The 17,893-nt window shown below is 40.4% G+C and overlaps 1 protein-coding gene across 1 annotated transcript in view; it reads left to right on the top strand.

Moving 5' to 3' along the window:
* Positions 1–204: 204 nt before the first annotated feature.
* CAP2 (cyclase associated actin cytoskeleton regulatory protein 2) overlaps positions 205–17,893 on the top strand; it is a 137,287-nt gene continuing 119,598 nt past the window's right edge. The window contains exon 1 of the mRNA XM_067752068.1: positions 205–368. The gene's annotated coding sequence lies outside the window, so the exon portion shown is untranslated. The remainder of the gene's footprint in view (positions 369–17,893) is intronic.

The raw sequence follows: 17,893 nt of genomic DNA on the forward strand, positions 1-17,893 counted from the left end.
CCGCCTGATGCAGCGAATTCATTTCTTTCAGAGCCTGCCGCCCTCTGCCTTCCTCATCTCCCTCTCTTTTCTCCCACGGCCCATCTGCCCCTCCTTTCCTCCATTCCCCTCTCCGCTCCCCTTTATTTCCACTCCCCACCCGCAGAGCTTGGCTCTCCTCCCTTCCTCCCTCTCCCTCTCTCTCCCCCTCGGCTTGTCTGTATTTGGAGCTCCCGGAAGCCGCCGGCCACTCTCCCCAGGAGCGGCGTGACTGACACCGACTCCTACTCGGGGGAGGAGGAGGGGAGGAGGGCAGGCGGGAGGAGGGCGTGAGGGGCCGAGCAACGGATCGGCATCGCCCAGGACCAGACCGCAGGACCCCCAAACAGGTAATCCGGAGCAGCCGGGCCGGGAGGGGCCGGCGGGCAGGTGCGGGGGGCGCTCCGCGGCCGCGCTCGGAAGTTGCGCTCAATGGGTGGGGTGAAGAGGGGCCGGGGCGGGCGGCGCGCGAGGAATAAAGACCGGGCTGGTGCCTGAGGGGCCAGGATGTCGGGGACGCGGGCGAACGCGGGGCCTGGGTGCCGGGGACCCGGGCGCGGGCGTGCGGGCGCGGGCGTGCGCCCCATCTGGGTCAGCGCAGCGGCGCTCCCTGCCCCCGCCGCCTGCCCCGGCGCGCGCTGGCCTGCCCAGAAGGCGGTGCGGCCGCGGAGCGGGCTTGGGGCTGGACGGATGGCCAAGGCCTTGCGGCCACGCTCCAGGCTGGTCTAACTTTGGGGCTTCTCGCCAGTTTGGCTCTGAGCCTCAGAGGGGTGCAGGGTCGTTGGGGGTAGGGCTGTCATCGGACTGAATTTGACCCTAGCCAGGAAGTGCTGGAAAGGAACGGACCTGGCTTCTCTGCAGAAACTGACTTGAGGCCATGAGTCACTTTAAAAAAATGCGAAGGCCACTGAGGCATTGAGGGACAGCTCCGAAGAGGTCACCTCACAGCTGGGTCTCTGTCTCCTTTGGGTAGAGGGTTGTTTGTGGAAGTAGCCTCGGTGTCATCACTTTGGGGACTAATAATCACATATGCAAACGGCCTTGCCTTCATTGCCATCAGAGTGGTATCCGGCAACACAGATAGGTTTGCAAGTTTCAGCGATATTTGAATTGGTGCGTTCTCTAAAATGAGTGAATATGGGTGACTACATTTAGTGTATTGAACTAGGATTAGGTCCAAACGGCCAAAGCGGAGATGAACACAGCAAAAAGGATCAAGAAGCTTTGATTATGTGGTCATGGGAATGCAGAAGTTATGGGACTTAAACCACCAAAGTTTACCAGAATTGTTTGCAGAGTACTATTTCTTTACTGCTTATATAAGACTTCTTTTTTATTTAAGGAACATAGCTTAGAATTCTTGGTAAAATATCTAAGACCCCTTAATGTAAGATTCAACTGTGGAGTGATCTTTGGGGAAATTGTTCTTACAGTTACTAGAGTCTAATTAGACTGTAAGCCTCTTGAGGGCAAGGATGGGGTTTTGGGTAGTTTTTACTGCACCAAGAAGTATTTGACTCACAGCATGCAATGAGCAGGCAATAAAAGTTTGTTAAAATGATTTACCCAATAGTTTGAGTGTGGCTGGATCGTGACTTTTTGAAGATACCACATTATTTTACAAGGAAAGACTACTCTACAATTCCCAAATGTAAAAATCCTTAATAAAATTAGAATCGAAGTACTATATAAATATTTATTAAAGTTAAAGAGAAAAAATTGAGAAGTCAAGAGGGTGACTGTCAAGGTGGTCTTGGCTAGTAGGAAATAGATTTTTGCTACTCATTGTAGAAGTGAGAAGTAATTTAACTTGTTGATACAGTAAGGTTTGGCAAACTTTTTGAGTAAAAGGCTGGATAGTAAACTTGTAGGTTTTCTTGGCTATGTGGTCTCTTCAGTAACTTCTCATCTGTGCTGTTGTAGCTTAAAAGCAGCCATAGACAATACCTAAAGGAATGGTGTGGCTGTATTTCACTTTATTCATGGACACTGAAATTTGAAGTTCGTATAATTTTCACCAGTAATGAAGTAGTCTTCTTTTTTTTCAGGCATTAAAAAATGTAAAATTCATTTTTAGCTTGGGAGAGGAGGGGGAGACACAAAAACAGGAGGGGAAAGGGGGCAGGTTTGTCCTGTTGTTAGTAGTTTGCTACTCCCCCCTACCATGTGGTAGAGTTTGGAGAGGAACCTTTTGAGAGAATTAATGGGCCAGATTCTCCAGGTGCCTAAGTCATACCCAGGCATTAAGTTAATGCCTTCAAGAGTAGCATTAACTTATTTTGAGCATTACAGCATTTTGTTTTGTGTTAAATATTTCCTAACAGACATCTTTATGCATGAGGTTTTATTTATTAACGTCTTTATTGGAGTATATTTGCTTCACAATGGTGTGTTAGTTTCTGCTTTATAACAAAATGAATCAGTTATACATATACACATGTTCCCATTTCTCTTCCCTCCTGCATCTCCCTCCCTCCCACCCTCCTTATCCCACCCCTCTAGGCGGTCACAAACCACCTAGCTGATCTCCCTGTGCTACGTGGCTACTTCCTACTAGCTATCCACTTTACGCCTGGTAGTGTATATATGTCCATGCCACTCTCTCACCTTGTCACAGCCTACCCCTCCCCGTATCCTCAAGTCCATGCTCTAGTACGTCTGTGTCTTTATTCCTGTCTTACCCCTAGGTTCTTCATGACCTTTTTTTTCTTAGATTCCATATATATGTGTTAGCATATGGTATTTGTTTTTCTCTTTCTGACTTACTTCACTCTGTATGACAGACTCTAGGTCCATCCACCTCACCACAAATAACTCAATTTCATTTCTTTTTATGGCTGAGTAATATTCCATTGTATATATGTGCCACATCTTCTTTATCCATTCATCTGTTGATGGACACTTAGGTTGCTTCCATGTCCTGGCTATTGTAAATAGAGCTGCAGTGAACATTGTGGTACATGACTCTTTTTGAATTGTGGTTTTCTCAGGGTATATGCCCAGTAGTGGGATTGCTGGGTCGTATGGTAGTTCTATTTGTAGTTTTTTAAGGAACCTCCATACTGTTCTCCATAGTGGCTGTATCAATTTACATTCCCACCAACGGTGCAAGAGGGTTGCCTTTTCTCCACAACCTCTCCAGCATTTATTGTTTCTAGATTTTTTGATGATGGCCATTCTGACCGGTGTGAGATGGTATCTCATTGTAGTTTTGATTTGCATTTCTCTAATGATTAATGATATTGAGCATTCTTTCATGTGTTTGTTGGCAATCTGTATATCTTCTTTGGAGAAATGTCTATTTGGGTCTTCTGCCCATTTTTGCATTGGGTTTTTTGTTTTTTTGATACTGAGCTGCATGAGCTGCTTGTAAATTTTGGAGATTAATCCGTTGTCCGTTGCTTCATATGCAAATATTTTCTCCCATTCTGAGGGTTATCTTTTTGTCTTGTTTATGGTTTCCTTGGCTGTGCAAAAGCTTTTAAGTTTCATTAGGTCCCATTTGTCTATTTTTGTTTTTATTTCCATTTCTCTAGGAGGTGGGTCAAAAAGGATCTTGCTGTGATTTATGTCATAGAGTGTTCTGCCTATGTTTTCCTCTAAGAGTTTGATAGTGTCTGGCCTTACATTTAGGTCTTTAATCCATTTTGAGTTTATTTTTGTGTATGGTGTTAGGGAATGTTCTAATTTCATACTTTTACATGTACCTGTCCAGTTTTCCCAGCACCACTTACTGAAGAGGCTGTGTTTTCTCCACTGTATATTCTTGCCTCCTTTATCAAAGATAAGGTGACCATATGTGCGTGGGTTTATCTCTGAGCTTTCTATCGTGTTCCATTGATCTATATTTCTGTTTTTGTGCCAGTACCATACTCTCTTGATTACTGTAGCTTTGTAATACAGTCTAAAGTCAGGGAGCCTGATTCCTCCAGCTCCATTTTTCATTCTCAAGATTGCTTTGGCTGTTCAGGGTCTTTTGTGTTTCCATACAAATTGTGAACTTTTTTGTTCTAGTTCTGTGAAAAATGCCAGTGGTAGTTTGACAGGGATTGCATTGAATCTGTAGATTGCTTTGGGTAGTAGAGTCATTTTCACAGTGTTGATTCTTCCAATCCAAGAACATGGTATATCTCTCCATCTATTTGTATCATCTTTAATTTCTTTCATCAGTGTCTTATAATTTTCTGCATATGGGTCTTTTGTCTCCTTATGTAGGTTTATTCCTAAATATTTTATTCTTTTTGTTGCAGTGGTAAATGGGAGTGTTTTCTTAATTTCACTTTCAGATTTTTCATCATTAGTGTATAAGAATGCCAGAGATTTCTGTGCATTAATTTTGTGTCCTGCTACTTTACCAAATTCATCAATTAGCTCTAGTAGTTTTCTGGTAGCATGTTTAGGATTCTGTATGTATAGTATCATGTCATCTGTGAACAGTGACAGCTTTACTTCTTTTCCGATTTGGATACCGTTTATTTCTTTTTCTTCTCTGATTGCCGTGGCTAGAACTTCCAAAACTGTGTTGAATAAGAATGGTGACAGTGGGCAACCTTGTCTTGTTCCTGATCTTAGTGGAAATGGTTTCAGTTTTTAACCATTGAGGACGATGTTGGCTTTGGGTTTGTCATATATGGCCTTTATTATGTTGAGGAAAGTTCCCTCTATGCCTACTTTCTGGAGGGTTTTTATCATAAGTGTTGAATTTTGTCGAAAGCTTTCTCTGCATCTATTGAGATGATCATATGGTTTTTCTCCTTAAATTTGTTAATATGGTGTATCACGTTGATTGATTTGCATATATTGAAGAATCCTTGCATTCCTGGAATAAACCCCACTTGATCATGGTGTATGATCCATTTAATGTGCTGTTGGATTCTGTTTGCTAGTATTTTGTTGAGGATTTTTGCATCTATGTTCATCAGTGATATTGGCCTGTAGTTCTCTTTCTTTGTGACATCTTTGTCTGGTTTTGGTATCAGGATGATGCTAACCTTGTAGAATGAGTTTGGGAGTGTTCCTCCCTCTGCTATATTTTGGAAGAGTTTGAGAAAGATAGGTGTTAGCTCTTCTCTAAATGTTTGATAGAATTCACCTGTGAAGCCATCTGGTCCTGGACTTTTGTTTGTTGGAAGATTTTTAATCACAGTTTCAATTTCAGTGCTTGTGATTGGTCTGTTCACATTTTCTATTTCTTCCTGGTTCAGTCTCGGCAGGCTGTGTATTTCTAAGAATTTGTCCATTTCTTCCAGGTTGTCCATTTTATTGGCATAGAGTTGCTTTTAGTAATCTCTGATGATCTTTTGTATTTCTACAGTGTCAGCTGTTACTTCTCCTTTCTCATTTCTAATTCTATTGATTTGAGTCTTCTCCCATTTTTTCTTGATGAGTCTGGCTAATGGTTTATCAAATTTGTTTATCTTCTTAAAGAACCAGCTTTTAGTTTTATTGATTTTTGCTATCATTTCCTTCATTTCTTTTTCATTTATTTCTGATCTGATCTCTAGGATTTCTTTCCTTCTGCTAACTTTGGGTGTTTTTGTTCTTCTTTCTCTAATTACTTTAGGTGCAAAGTTAGGTTGTTTATTTGAGATGTTTCCTGTTTCTCAAGGTAGGATTGTATTGCTATAAACTTCCCTCTTAGAACTGCTTTTGCTGCATCCCGTAGGTTTGGGGTCGTCGTGTCTCCATTGTCATTTGTTTCTAGGTATTTTTAAATTTCCTCTTTGATTTCTTCAGTGATCACTTCATTATTAAGTAGTGTATTGTTTAGCCTCCATGTATTTGTATTTTTTACAGATCTTTTCCTGTAATTGATATATGGTCTCATAGCGTTGTGGTCAGGAAAGATACTTGATACGATTTCAATTTTCTTAAATTTACCAAGGCTAGATTTGTGACCCAAGATATGATCTATCCTGGAGAATGTTCCATGAGCACTTGAGAAAAATGTGTATTCTGTTGTTTTTGGATGGAATGTCCTATAAATATCAATTAAGTCCATCTTGTTTAATATATCATTTAAAGCTTGTGTTTCCTTTTTTATTTTCATTTTGGATGATCTGTCCATTGGTGAAAGTGGGGTGTTAAAGTCCCCTACTATGATTGTGTTACTGTCGATTTCCTCTTTTATGGCTGTTAGTATTTGCCTTATGTATTGAGGTGGTCCTATGTTGGGTGCATAAATATTTACAATTGTTATATCTTCTTCTTGAATTGATCCCTTGATCATTATGTAGTGTCCTTCTTTTTCTCTTGTAATAGTCTTTATTTTAAAGTCTGTTTTGTCTGATACGAGAATTGCTACTCCAGCTTTCTTCTGATTGCCATTTGCATGGAATTTCTTTTTCCATCCCCTGACTTTCAGTCTGTATGCGTCCCTAGGTCTGAAGTGGGTATCTTGTAGACAGCATATATACCAGTCTTGTTTTTGTATCCATTCAGCCAGTCTGTGTCTTTTGGTGGGAGCGTTTAATCCATTTACATTTAAGGTAATTATCGATATGTATGTTCCTATTCCCATTTTCTTAATTGTTTTGGGTTTGTTATTGTAAGTCTTTTCCTTCTCTTGTGTTTCTTGCCTAGAGAAGTTCCTTTAGCATTTGTTGTAAAGCTGGTTTGGTGGTGCTGAACTCTCTCAGCTTTTGCTTGTCTGTAAAGGTTTTAATTTCTCCATCAAATCTGAATGAGATCCTTGCTGGGTAGAGTAATCTTGGTTGTAGGTTTTTCTCCTTCATCACTTTAAATATGTCCTGCCACTCCCTTCTGGCTTGCAGAGTTTCTGCTGAAAGATCAGCTGTTAACCTTATGGGGATTCCTTTGTGTGTTATTTGTTGTTTTTCCCTTGCTGCTTTTAATTTGTTTTCTTTGTATTTAATTTTTGATAGTTTGATTAATATGTGTCTTGGTGTGTTTCTCCTTGGATTTATCCTGTATGGGACTCTCTGTGCTTCCTAGACTTGATTAACTATTTCCTTTCCCATATTAGGGAAGTTTTCAACTATAATCTCTTCAAATGTTTTCTCAATCCCTTTCTTTTTCTCTTCTTCTTCTTGGACCCATATAATTCGAATGTTGGTGCATTTAATGTTGTCCCAGAGGTCTCTGAGAGTGTCCTCAGTTCTTTTCGTTCTTTTTTCTTTATTCTGCTCTGCAGTAGTTATTTCCACTATTTTATCTTCCAGGTCACTTATCTGTTCTTCTGCCTCAGTTATTCTGCTATTTATCCCTTCTAGAGTATTTTTAATTTCATTTATTGTGTTGTTCATCATTGCTTGTTTCCTCTTTAGTTCTTCTAGGTCCTTGTTAAATGTTTCTTGCATTTTCTCTATTCTATTTCCAGATTTTGGATCATCTTTACTATCATTATTCTGAATTCTTTTTCAGGTAGACTGCCTATTTCCTGTTCATTTGTTAGGTCTGGTGGGTTTTTGCCTTGCTCCTTCATGTGCTGTGTGTTTTTCTGTCTTTTTATTTTGCTTATCTTACTGTCTTTAGCGTCTCCTTTTTGCAGGCTGCACGTTCATGGTTCCCGTTGATTCTGGTGTCTGTCCCCAGTGGCTAAGGTTGGTTCAGTGGGTTGTGTAGGTTTCCTGGTGGAGTGGGCTAGTGCCTGTGTTCTGGTGGATGAGGCGGGTGGATATTGTCTTTCTGGTGGGCAGGTCCACGTCTGGTGGTGTGTTTTGGGGTGTCTGTGGCCTTATTATGATTTTAGGCAGCCTCTCTGCTAATGGGTGAGGTTGTGTTCCTGTCTTGCTAGTTGTTTGGCATAGGGTGTGCAGCACTGTAGCTTGCTGTCGTTGAGTGAAGCTAGGTCTTGGTGTTGAGATGGAGATCTCTGGGAGATTTTCGCCATTTGATATTATGTGGAGCTGGGAGGTCTCTTGTGGACCAGTGTCCTGAAGTTGGCTCTCCCACCTCAGTGGCACAGCCCTGATGCCTGGCTGGAGCGCCAAGAGTCTGTCCGACACACAGCTCAGATGTGTAGCACAGGGAACTCTACTCAGTACTCTGTAATGACCTACAAAGGAACAGGATAAGAATTCTCTTCAGAAACCCTGCTAGTGTTGGAGGGTCTCCTGCAGAGGTGGGGGGCAGCTCAGGCTCACCATGAGGACAAGGACACTGGCAGCACGAGGTTTTATTTTTAATTCATCAATTATGTAATATACATAAGAATAATTTGCTAAGTTTATGTAAGCTATAAACATTATATTCAGTGACCACCTGTAACCCTGTCACAACTTTAAAAACTAGGGCATAAGAACTAGATAATTGTGAAAAGGTAACCCACAGAATGCGAGAAAATATTTAAAAGTCCTATATCTGGTAAGGAACTTGTATCCAAAATATATGAAGAGTTCTTACAACTCAACAACAAAAAGATAAATAACCCAATATAAAAATGGTCAAGATATCTGAATGGCTATTTCTCCTAAGAGGATATACAAATGGCCAATAAGCATATGAAAAGATGTTCAGTATCATTATTCATCAGAGAAATGCAAATCAAAACTACAGTGAGATACCACTTCACACCCACTAGGATGGCTAGAATCAAAAAGTCAGTTAATAAGTGTTGGTGAGGATGTGAAGGAATTGGAACCCTTATACGTTGCTGGTGGGAATATCATCTGGTGCAGCTGCTTTGGAAAACAATTTGGCACTTCCTCAAAAGTTAAACAGATTTACCATATGATACAACAGTTTCACTCTAAGTATATATATCCAAGAGAAATGAAAGCATATGTCCACACAAAAACTATTCACAGATGTTTATATCGACAACACTCATAACAACCAAAAGGTAGAAACAACCCAAATGTCCATCAACTGATGAATGGATAAATATAATATGGTATATCCATTCAATGGGATATTATTTGGCCATAAAAAGAATGAAATACTGATACATGCTACAACAAGTATGTACCTTGAAGACATTATTCTAAGTTAGTCACAAAAGACCACACACTGTATGATTTTCTGTTCATATGGAAATATTCAGACCAGGGCAATGAATAGAGACAGAAAGTAGATTAGTGGTTTCTTAGGGATGGGGGTTGATGTGAGGGGTGGGTGGTAATAGTTAAAGGGTATAGCGTTTCTTTTTGAGCTGACAAAATGAACTAAAATTAACTGGTGATGGTTTTGAACATCATCATATTGTACACTTCAAATGGGTGAATTGTATCATATGTGAGTTGTATCTCAATAAAGCCATTAAAGAAAATAAACAGAAGGCTAGAAAAAAAGAACTAGATTGTTACCTATACTGTTGTATCTTTCTTTATGCCCTTCTCCTATGCCATTCCTCGTGCCCCTCCCAACCCTGGATTTTGTGTTAGCCATTACCCGATTTTATTGTAAAATAGTTTTATGACATATGTAAGTATTCCTACATAATTTTGTTTACCTTTGCTTGTTTTTTTGATTTATAAAAAGGGTATATATAGCCTCACTTTTAAAAAACTCGAAATTAAGTTTTAAAGAATTATCCCTATTACTGTGTGTAACTGTGTATTATTTGTCGGCAAATATTCCACAGTTTATTTATCCATTCTCTTACTGTTGAGCATTAGTGTTGGTTCCCATGTTTTGCTGCTTTGGAGACTCTTTTTCCATGTGTCTTGACACATGTGCAAGTTCTTCTGTGTGAATGTGAATATGCCATGTATTTTAATGACCAGAAACAAGGTTGATTCTCCTTCTGACTTATACATTAATGGTATATATCCCCAGCTTATTCATTCCCCCCAAACCACCAAGTGATTAGAACTGATATCCTGACTTCTCATCCCATTTAAATTCTAGTTGTAATATCTATTGTCTCATGTCCTCAGAGGTGTGGAAAAATACTATTCTAAAATTTTACAACTGAATTTCACAGCAGCCTCACTTAACCCAGTCACTTACAGGCATCTTCATCTTCTTATGTCACCTGGATTTAGGATAGGACAGAGGACAACTTTATTAAATCCAAGGGATATTATTTTAAGCAAGGTACATAAGTGGTTACTAAATTTCACTAACATTTTTCTTTGTATGTGTATAGTACTGGGTGCTCTAGTGTTCCTTTTCTTTTTTTAAAAAAAAGATTTATTATTTTATTTATTTTTGGCTGCTTTGGGTCTTAATTGCGGGCAAGCGCGATCTTCACTGAGGCATGCAGGATCTTTCGTTGCAGCATGTGGGCTTTTCTCTAGTTGTGGCATGCGGGTTTTCTCTTCTCTAGTTGTGGCACGGGCTCCAGGGTGCCTGGGCTCTGTAGTTATGGTGCACGGGTTCCAGAGCGTGTGGGCTCTGTAGTTTGTGGCACACGGGCTCTCTAGTTGAGGTGCACGAGCTCAGTCGTTGTGGCACACAGGCTTAGTTGCCCCATGGCATGTGGGATCTTAGTTCCCTGACCAGGGATCAAACCCTCATCCCCTGCATTGTAAGGAGGATTCTTTACCACTGGACCACCAGGGAAGTCCCTGGTCTAGTGTTTCTAACATGATTTAGTTGGTTATCCTGGTAAAAATAAGCCAATTGGAAATGCGGTGTTTTAGTCTTGGGCTCTTTCTAGGTCTGCCCTGATTCAGGCTATGAGCTTTTGCTGTTCATTCAGGAGATTTCTACTTGTACCTGGAAGGGGGCAAGCACCCTAAGGTCAGAACAGGCTGTTGTAAAAGAGTTTTAGAGTTTTTTTTTTTATTGTGGTAAAATATACATAACATAAAAAGTTACCATTTTAACATATACAATTAATTCAGTGGCATTAGGTACATTCACAAAGTTGTACAACCATCAGCACCATTCATCTCCAGAACTTCTTCATCATCCCAAACTGAAACTCTGTTCCCATTAACGATAACTCCCCACTCCCCTCTTCCTCCAGCCCCTGGCAACCTCCATTCTACTATCTGTCTTTATGAATTTGCCTATTCTAGGTGCCTCATATAAGTGAAATCATGCAGTATTTGTTCTTTTGCATGAGCTTTTATATCCAGGGGAATTCCATCTTGTTTTGTTTTTCTAAAGTACACCCTTTTCCCACTTACGGAAAACATTTTCTTTTACTGAGAAATTATGTAATAATTTATATTATTTCCCTTTCATTATACAGCCCTATATAGGAAGGGACATAGGAAGCTGTCTAAAACAAGAAGAAGAACTTTCAGTTATTACGGATGTGACCTTCATCTGCCCTACTTAATTAGACATCTAATAATCCTCGCTTCTTATTGACCACTTAGCCAAAAGGAGAAGGTGTAATAGTCCCCAATTTTTAAAATTTTGCACCTATGTGATGAATGGATGAATTAGGTAACCTTTGAGGTTCCTAATGGCTCCCAGCTTCCCAAAATTGAAAGGCCATTCTGCAACATAAAAGTCTAATCTAAAATAATTCTTGTTTTGTAAGAAGGGTATTAAAGAGCAGGAGAGTGGGAGACTGAAAACAGAAGTGTGGTGGTCTAAATGGTAGTGTTGAAGAGGAGGATGGTCCCAGAGGAGCTAGATGCTTCTGCTCACCTCTGTCCAGGGGCAGAAGGCTCAGATATCTGACATAATGAGTAGGTTGATGGAAATGTCCATTTAATTAGTTGCTTGGCGTTAGGTAGACTCAGTGCAGAAGTCTTTCCCCTGGCATCATCTTCTAGCATGAGAGAAGCAGTGGCAAGAGATTTTCGGGGGTACAGTGCAGGTTCACAAATATTTAGGCAAAATTTTTGAAGTTTGAGTATTGATTCCCCCCTCTGTTTTCGTTCCTTATTTGTTTCTTAGTACTCTCATGGTGCCCTCTGACTGTTCAGAATTCCCGCTGACAACCCTCTATTCCCTCTCCTTCCACCCTGCTTCCAATGGCCTCTTTCTTCATCAGGACTCCTCCTTCTCAGTGTCTCTTATGAATGGAAGGTGGATGATTATCTAAATAAAGTTCTTCAGTAAATGAAACTTTAAAAAAGAAGTCTGTTAATGCAAATGAGTCTCTACGTATACAGAATTAGGGGTGAGGCTCATTTTTATGCTTCTTACTTTAGGCTGAGAATCTTCAAACTGGGTGCATTTACTATATGCAAAGACTTCCCTAAGGTCCATGCACATGAGTGTTTGAAGAAAATAAATTTACAAATCTTCATCTTTCACAAGTGCTTTTTACCTAAGACTGATCTTCTAGAGAGTGAGTTTGTAACGGAGATGCAGGTTCCCTTTCACGCCTCCTTTTCTTTTACAGATCTTGTGTTTTCTAAATCTTCGTTAAAACAAAACAAAACAAACAAAAATAACCAACTGAAAGTTCAATCTAATCAAATTGTAAACTGATGTTAAAGGGTAAATTTTAAAAGCCAATGAAATCATGATTCTTATACATATAAAAAAAATTAACATTTAGAAAAACGTCTTAAAAAATGAGAGAGCCAGAAAGGTCTTACAATCAGTTGAAAGGAGACCATTGATGGGAATGCTAAAATAAATTTTCTTAATAGATGTAAACAAGCTTCCACCACAGTGGGAGAGGGAAGTCCAATGAAGTTCCACAGGATAAATTTTATTTGCATGCCTATAGACAGTTATTACTTGCTTTACTATCAGTTTTCTATAAGTTAACTTTTTAAAAGTTAATTAATTTTTGGCTGTGTCAGGTCTTAGTTGCAGCATGCAGGATCTTTCATTGTGGCATGTGGGCTTCTCTCTAGCTGTGGCACACGGGCTGCAGAGTACATGGGCTCTGTAATTGTGGCATATGGGCTCACTAGTTGTGGCATGCAGGCTCAGTAGTTGCGGCACGCAGGCTTAGTTGCCCCACGGCATATGGGATCTTAGTTCCCTCACCAGGGATCGAATCCACATCCCCTGCATTGGAAGGCAGATTCCCAACCAGTGGACCACCAAGGAAGTCCTTACAAGTTAACTTTTATCTCTACAGAGTTGTAAAACAGCCTAGTCGTGGACAACAAATGGCTGAAATAACTCAGATGGATGAGTAGGTAGCATACTCACTAAATTTCAGTCTTCCCCAATTTTTTCTTACACTGGTGATTTAAATGATTTTGATATTTCATCACCATGTGATGTTTAGAATATAACTCAGGGAGTTCAAAAAATTGAATGATATTTCTATGACAAAATTTCATCCATTTGCATCTCAGTGCCAGCATTTACATTGATAAAAACAAAAATTGAGAATTGATGTTCAAGCTTGACTCATTCTAGCAATAAGTATACTCATCCACATATGCATGAGATAACTGAAAAATAAAAGAGCTCCAAAAAGAGAGGTTTCCAATTTAAAAAAAATGCTTTTTATCGACATTTACTAAATATTTGTCAACATTTGTAATATTTGTGTTGTTTTGATAAGTTCATTCTAATAAGAGTTACAGTGGTAACAATTAGAAGAGCACTCTTTTTACCATTGAATTTAAATAAATAAATATATATATATATGCTTTTGATGCAGAAAAGTATGATAGGGTAATGAATAAAAGACATTAAAGCATAAACTATGTAAAACTAGGATAAACTCTTATAAGGCAAAAAGAATGGAAATGTAAATTAAAGGAGAAATACAATCATGCAAAAATTTTTGACTGTCAGAGAGCAGCCTGTTTATGTATTCTTTTAAAATGAATGATGATGAATTTCAATGGATGTATTTCAGCAAGTGATAAAATAGGTTTACTTTTACATGTCAACATTTACAGAGTACTGGAAATTACATTCTTCACAATAATAAACATTTTGGTGAAAGTTTTTACATGTCAACCTAAAAATGTGCAAGAGGGATTTACAGATTTCTTTTAGGTTATATACAAGTAAGAATTTGAAAATCCCTTTGAGGCTCATCCTGCCTCTATTTTCTGACCAAAAATAAGAGTCTGATGTGACAAACCATTTCTGCAAGTTTAGTATTGATAAATGAACCAATTCATTGATTGATACAGTGAATCCTTGTTCTACTAGATTTAGAGAAGACATCTAAGAACTAAAGTTCGGGGCTTCCCTAGTGCCGGAGTGGTTAAGAATCCGCCTGCCAATGCAGGGGACACCAGTTCAAGCCCTGGTCCAGGAAAATCCCACATGCTGTGGACCAGCTAAGCCCGTGCGCTACAACTACTGAGCCTATGCTCTAGAGCCTGTGAGCCACAACTACTGAGCCTGTGTGCCACAACTACTGAAGCCCATGCACCTAGAGCCCATGCTCCACAACAAGAGAAGTCACTGCGGTATGCCCCCGCACTGCAAGGAAGAGTGGCCCCTGCTCGCCACAACTAGAGAAAGCCCGCACGCAGCAACGAAGACCCAACGCAGCCAAAAATAAATAAATAAATTTATTTTTTTTAAAAAGAGAAAAGAACTGAAGTTCTTAATACTTGTGACAGCTCTCCAAAGAGAATGATAGCCCATCACATTTTATTTATTTCTTTTTAGGCAGTTATATCTTTACTCATCTTTCTTGTTCTTCCCTTGGAGGCAACTCACTGTAATACATTACGTGTTTATGTGTATAATAACCAGACAGATAGCACTCTTTGGATCTGTAAATGTATAGTTTTCACCAAGTTTGGGAAGTTTTTGGCCATTTTTTCTTCAAGTACGTTTCCTACCTCAGTCTCTTTGTCCTCTCCTGGAATTCCAGTGACATTAATATTAAACCTCTTAATGTTGTCCCACAGGCTTTTTAGGCTCTGTTCACTTTTTCCTTCAACCTTTTTTCTCTCTGTTCTTTAGACTGGATAATATCAATATCAACTTTATTGATATTTTCCTTTGTCATCTCTGTTCTGCTATTGAGCCCATCCCATGCATTTTTTTACCGTTTATTGTATTTTTCAGTTCTAAAACGTTCACTTGTTTCTCTTTTATAGGTTCTGTGTCTCTGCTGAGAACTTCTATCTTTCCATTCATTTCAAGAATGGTTACCATTATTTCCTGGAGCGTAGTTAAAACAGCTCCTATAAAGCTATCGGATAATTCCAACACCTGTGTCATCTTGGGGTTGGCATGTGTTAATTGTCTTTTCCTTTGAGGATTGATCACATTTCCTTGGTCTCTTGCATGTTAGATATTTTTTTATTGAATCCTGGACATTTTGAGTATTATGCTGTGAGAATCAGGTCCTTTCGAAATGTGCAGTTTTTTGTTTTACCAGGCAGTCAACCCAGTTCTGTCTTGCATTCTGTGGGCAGTGGTTCCAACATCATTTCATTTTTCAAAGCCTTTGTTCTGCTGCCTTGGATCCCATGGAAGCACTGTTTAGGGGTTAGCATGGGACTTGAGCAGTGGGACTTGAGCAGAACTTACGTTGTAGTTCAGTTCTCAAAGCCTTTGAATCTGTCCCACACATGCACAGCTCAGGGGCGAGACTGGGGTTTGCACTGGTTCATGCACAGCATCAAGGGACCCCCTTCTTTAGCTCTCTCCTCTCTGGGATTCTTCCCACACTCTCCTGCCCCTGTGAGCCTTTTTTTCCTGGTCTTCTGGCCAGAAAGACTGGGTTTCTTTTGAGCTTTTAGCTGCTCACGCTGCTGCAGTATGGTTTCCCCAAGACGGGGGCCATTCTCAGAGCAAAGCACTGAGAGAAAAGTAAGAGGGAAAAATGACAGGGTTCTGCCTACACTCTTTGGATCACAAAGGTTCCTTTTCCCTGCTCCTCTGGCAATAAGACCAGGTTTTTCTTGGAGAAATTTTAGCTGTCTGTGCTGCTGCTTGCTCGTCTACCATGCAGTTCTGTGACTGCAGTCACTCTTGGAAAAGAAAAATGGAAACAACAAAAACAAGAAAACAAACAACCCAGACTTCCCTTCACATTCTTCCACTTATAGGGACCCCCTTTCTAAGTCTTCTGGCTGAGAAGAAGAGGGTTCTCGTGGAGTTTGTGGCTTGCACCCCCTGTGCAGTTCCAACCTCAAGTCAAATCTGAAGAGAAAAGAGGAGAAAGCCCAGAAATGCACTCCCACATGGGTTCCTTTTTCAAGTTTTGATTGCCCTCCTCAATCCTCCTGCTGTTGTTCATTCTTCAGAGCCAGGAGTTTCTTCTTGCATTTTGAACACAGTTTAGAGATAGGGGGTAGTAAGCTTACTACTTCTGGACTGGCACTGGTAGCCCCTCCTCCTTCCTTATTCCCTTTCGCCTCTGTTTTCCCTGCACCCCACCATTCTTTCCTTTCTTCTTTGCCTTTTTTCTCTCTTTCCTCTTTACTTTGGGCTCCCAGGTCCAAAGAGCAAAAAGGAAGAACTTCAGGCTTCCCTGGTGGCGCAGTGGTTGAGAGTCCGCCTGCTGATGCAGGGGACACAGGTTCGTGCCCCTGTCCGGGAGGATCCCACATGCCACGGAGCGGCTGGGCCCGTGAGCCATGGCCGCTGAGCCTGTGCGTCCGGAGCCTGTGCTCCACAACGGGAGAGGCCAACAACAGTGAGAGGCCCGCGTACCGCAAAAAAAATAAAATAAAAGAAGAACTTCTAGTCTTTTGGTGGTCCACAGGTCTAGTTGAAAACTCTGATTTTGTCACAAATAATAAATCAAAGTCAAGTATGGAAGTAGACCCAGGAGGCTGGAGACACATGAAATAGCAAAAAAAAAAAAAAAGTGTTGAAGGAGCGCTCTTGGGCCAAATTCATCACCTGGCTATTTGAAATCAAATGATCCCACTTGCATTTGTTGAAAATATCCAGGTATAAAATGGGCCCAGCACTTAAGAACTGATCCTCAGAGTTACTGGATCTGTTATTCAGTTGTATGTAAATCCTACAGTGAATGCTAGAATTTTGAGTTTAGAAGGAATTTCAGCAAACCTAGTACCTTCATTATTCCAGAGAGACATGGCATTCTTAATGCAGAAATGCCAGTTTAATAAAGTAAAACATTTCTAGTCATGTTATGAGAAACAACTGACTATATGAAATGATATCCCCTTTTATGCTTTCAGTCAATAGTGTTTCTGCAGTTTATTTGCTCTATGGCATGGTCTTAGAAGTATAATGTTTGAGATGTTACCATCATTGTGTTTGGGGGACAGGAGCGGTGGTAACACATGCAGTAACAGTTCACGGGTTGAGCACTCACTGGGTACAGATCACAGTGATAAATGCTGTGGAGCTTTCAGAGATAAATTATAAGAATGATACCTGGGCATCACTTTGTAATTCACAAAGTTCACTTTATCACCTCCTTTAATCTTCCCAAGCATCCTGAGGAAGGTGTTATTATTATTAGGTAGAGCTTCAGGTCCCTACTTGAAGCTGCCAGCTATCATCTCATATCACTGTCTGCATTTCAAACTCAGATGTCGAGAACTGAGCTCCCATCTTCATTAGCTGCCTTCACTCCCTATCTCCATTTTTATTGGTACCACCCTATCCCGAAGCAAGACATCTAAGACATCCTACCTTCTCCCTTTCCCTCTCAACCTCATTTAATCCATTTAATCCTTTCTCAGATCTTGCCTAGTCTATACCTCAGATCTTCTTCAATCCACTGTCACGTGCACGGGTGAATTCCCAAGTCTCTTCCCAGCTTTATCTACCACTCATTCTAACTCCTCATCAATCCCTTGTTCCTTGTGCTTTCTTAGGTAGCTCCTGGCACATAGTGAGTGCTCAATAAGTACTTTCTGGCTGTGATGCCTCCATATGGTTGCATATGCTGGGCGTGGGCTCAGGAATGCCTTCCTTACCTTTCTTCTGAACACCACCTCCTCATCCTTTGAGATTTCGTTTAGCCTCCCTACTTCCCAGGGCTCGGTGAGTACCCACCCTTCTCGACCCCCTGCACACATTCCCACGCGCACCTGTAACATTCCTGTGCAACTCTATTGTACTGTTTCCCAAAGCATGGGTCCTTGTACTCTGAAGTGTGCTGCTTAAAAATGTGTATTCCAGAACCACTGAATTA

This window comes from Pseudorca crassidens, chromosome 10, assembly GCF_039906515.1.
Source record: "Pseudorca crassidens isolate mPseCra1 chromosome 10, mPseCra1.hap1, whole genome shotgun sequence".
In the NCBI taxonomy this organism is placed as follows: domain Eukaryota; kingdom Metazoa; phylum Chordata; class Mammalia; order Artiodactyla; family Delphinidae; genus Pseudorca; species Pseudorca crassidens.